Source organism: Chinchilla lanigera, unplaced genomic scaffold (genome assembly GCF_000276665.1).
Source record: "Chinchilla lanigera isolate Chin_1 unplaced genomic scaffold, ChiLan1.0 scaffold00114, whole genome shotgun sequence".
Classification (NCBI taxonomy): Eukaryota; Metazoa; Chordata; class Mammalia; order Rodentia; family Chinchillidae; genus Chinchilla; species Chinchilla lanigera.
This window is the reverse complement of record NW_004955515.1, coordinates 861,281-865,380: the sequence shown is the minus strand read 5'-3', so window position 1 is coordinate 865,380 and position 4,100 is coordinate 861,281. Positions and strand designations below refer to the sequence as shown.

The window sequence follows — 4,100 nt, the reverse complement described above, 5'->3', positions numbered from 1 at the left end:
TATGTTGCAAATGAATGAATAGGTACTAATAGCTATCCAATATGTTCCTGGGTGTTTCTCCAGGGTTAGTATATAAGATATGGGCCACATGTCTTCACTGTCAACACATTCATATAAGACTTCTTTCCAAGAGTCTGAAGTGAAAGTAAGGCATTGTTTTTTTTTTTTTTTCTGTTTTTAACTAATCTGAACACTCTTGGGTTTTCAGATTGTGATTCACTGGTTTTCAATAAGAAATGAGTGGTAACTAAATGAATTTTCATATTCATAAGGGTTCTCTAGGGTATGGTTCCTCTTATGTTTAGCAAGGTTTGAACTCCAGCTAAAAGATTTGTTGCACATTTTACATACATAGGGCTTTTACCCAGTGTGAGTTATCTTATGTAGATGAGGGAAAAGCTTCAATTGAAGGCTTTGTCACATTCAGCACATTCATAGGCTTTCTCTCCAGTATGGATTTTCATGTATTGAATAAAGGATGCATGCCAAGTGAACACTTTCCCACAATCATCACATTCATAGAGCTTTTCTCCAGCATGAATTATTTGATGTTTAACAAGGAATGAGTGGCAATAGAAAGCCTTCCTATACTCATGATACTCATAGGGGGTTTTGTTTGTATGGATGCTCTGATGTTGAGTAAGGTGTGAAGAATGGCAAAATGCTTTCCCACACTCAATGCATTCATAAGGTTTCTCCCCAGTATGTATAATCTGGTGGCAAACTACTGCTAAAGGCTTTCCCACATTTCCTACAGATATATTGTTTCTTTCCCACTTGAATTCTCTGATGTTGGGTGAGGTTAGAGACTCAGCTGAAGGCCTTTCCACACTCTGTACATCCACAAGGTTTTTCCTTGATGTGTGTTCTCTGGTGTTCAATAAGGAAAGAAAGGTAACTGAATGTTTTATTACAATCTTTACATTCATGAGGTTTCTTACCAGTACGTATCATCTGATGTTTCACAAGGTTTGAAATCTGGCTAAAGGTTTTGTTGCATTCCTTACATACATATGACTTCTCTCCAGTATGAGTTCTTTGGTATAATACAAAGGAAAAGCACCAACCGAACATTTTTCCACATTCTTGGCATCCATAGGGCTTCTCTACTGTAGTCATGCTCATATGCTGAGTCAAAGCTTCTTGTTGAGACTGTCCTGATACCACTTGCCTGATACAACCTTGATTCCTTGGTAGCACCTTGGGGCCATCCTCAAATTGCCAGTTTCTTTTTAAACTGGAATATATGGGGTGTTGGCTTACAATTCTTTCCATTGTCAAATACTGGGATAAATCACCTTTGTAAGTAATATTTTCTGGACAAAACTCTTTGATCTCACCATTTGATTCTAACACTGAAAAGATGTCTCTGTTCATTTCTCCTTTCCCCAACCAGGGCTCTTTGCCTTGTTCAAATAAAGAAACAACATCTTGCTTAGAAATGGAAAGACACAATAAAAGCAGATGGCCATAGTTCTTCAACATTACACATCTATACAAATGTCTCTGAGCAGGTTGGAGCCACTGTCACTCCTCCTGGGAGAAGTCTATGGCCACATCTCTGTATCTCACTGATCCAGTTATGTCTGCAAAATGGATTCTGTGTGTTCAGGAGTTTTCTTCATGGCTGCATCCCCAAGACAGCATGCACCACCCATCAGAATCCTGAGAGGGGCTGTGACCCTGGTACTCAAAACTCAGAAGGTCGAGGATGGGGCCCAGAATGCTCATCTCTAGCAAGGTCCAGGTGATGCTGGCACTGCCTTCCAGGCATCAGGGACACTGATGTGGGTGCTTAAAGGTTCTCAGAACTTGACCCATAAATGAGTGAATGGCGGCTGGGAGGGGCACATAGAGCAGTCAGGAAAGCCCTGGGCCATGACAAGAAAGAGGAGCTGGAGCATGCACAGGCATGGTACCTGTACTGGTATGCCATCACTTCCTGCCTGGCGGGGCCAGTCCCTGCCCCCTGCCCAGTCTCTGGTGCTGCCTGGGCGATGCTTTCTCTCCATGCTTGGCTTGATGGCACAGGGGCAGCACTCTCAGAGGAAGGCACAACACAGTAACCCACAGGTTTCTAGTATGGAAAGGGAGATCCAGTACCCACCTGCACCCTCAACTCTGCCCTGAAAACACCACCAGGTATTGCATAATTTCACTTTTCCAAGCCACAGAGCCATGGATAGTAGTAATCTAATGAGGATTCCTTTATGTGACTTGATGGATTTCTATTGCTCTTTCTGAAATTCTCTTTATCTCTAACTCTGCATAGATCTTTTTGCAATATGCCCCAGAAAGCATCTCTTTAGATTGTATTTATTTGGAGACTAAATCTGTTTTCTGTGACTCTAGAAAAATGCAGTTGTACCTTGGTTCATGAATACTTTTATTTGTAAACAATATAATTTACACACAGAAGCATTTGGCAAAATTTTGTTTTAGTTTTTAAAATTCTAATTGGGTGACAAACATGACCTTGGCCATCTTTTCCACATCAACATGAACATGGCCATCTTTTCCAGAATCATAGACTGAATTAAGTTCATTAATTGAGGCACCACTGCACCTGGGCCTGGGTAATTTATAAAGAGAAGAGGTTAATTTAGCCCATAGGTTTGCAGGTAGAGGGCCTGGACTGGGCATCAACATGGTTCTGGTAAAAGACTTATAGCAGATGCCATCTTAACAGCAATAACATGTGTGAGTGAGAGGGAGAGATCATTTGCAAGAGTGGAAGTCAGAAAGTGGGGGAGCATACAGTCTTGGCATTTTTATGACAACTTTCTCATGAGATCTAACTGACAGTACAGTGAGAACTATCATAATCCCTTCCAAGTGAAGCACCCCTAGAAAGAGATGATAACCCCCTCCACACCATGTCTCATCTGTTAAAGGTCTCACCACCCCTTAACATAGCCACACTGTAGACCAAATTTCCAACATGTGAACCCGAGGGGGACAAGCCACATTCCAGATCAGGGACCTTTAGGTTTCATGGATCCAGGTGTCCATATCTCTCCCAATACTTAGGAAGCCGTTAGCAATTTTATTTCATAGGCTTCATGTTTCTGCCTCTATCTCTTCTCCTCCAGAAATATCCCATGTTAGGAATGCAAATACTCCTTGACTTACAAGTAGTTGTGTCCCTATATGTCCATTGTAAATTGAAAGTCAAAAGTGTAAGTCAAAAGTTCGTTTAACACTCCTAACCTGCCAAACACCTAAGCTTAGCAACACAGTGTCCTGTGGAGTTTGGTTGTTTACCTGCATGACCTATAGGTGAGAGAAAGCTGCTGCTTGCTGCCACTGCCTGGAATTGTGAGATAGAATTGCACCATACACTCTAGTCCAGGAAAAGTTCAAAAGATCAGTTAGACTGGAGACTGTGTTTTTTGTACTTTATAATGTCCCTAAGTCTAACAGGCTTTCTTCATTCTCTCTCATTCTTTCAAAATATGTTCATTCCAAGTGCATATTTAAAAAATCTTTCTCTAATTTGGTGGATTCTTTCTTCTGCCTGATCTAGGGAACTGCCAAAACATACAAGTGTATTTTTTTATTTCATTCACTAAATTCATTTGCTCCAGATTTTTGCATGGTTCTTTCCTTTCTTTTTTTTATGATATCTGTCTCTTTTATCATTCAGAGTCTGAAATGTTTCCCTGGGTTCATTAAATTGTTTATCTATAAGTACCCGATTTATGAACATTCATGTTGCAAACTTTCACAGATGGACTATATAAGATTCATTGGTGTACTGTGTAAGACTCATTTTGTTGCATTACAAAGGAATCCAATTTAGGATTGTTCTCCCAGAACGTAACTCGTTTCTTTTGTTGTTTATTTGTTTGTTTGTTTTTGGTACTGGGAATCAAACTCATGACCTCAGGCTTACCAGGCAAGTGCTTATGCCACTGAGCTATATCCCCAGCCATAACTCATTTGTAAGTTGGGGAGCTACTGTATTCTCTTGTACCTTGCTGAATTTCCATAAGATAACTACTCTGCATTCTTTTTCAGGTAATTTTAAAGTTTCCATTTGTTTGGATTAATTATTGTGTTCTTTTCGTGGTATCATATTTTCTTGCTTTACTCACTTG

General features: G+C 40.2%; 1 pseudogene; it reads right to left on the bottom strand.

The window, feature by feature from the left end:
• Positions 1-216: 216 nt before the first annotated feature.
• Positions 217-3,713, bottom strand: LOC102005743 (annotated as a pseudogene).
• Positions 3,714-4,100: the final 387 nt, after the last annotated feature.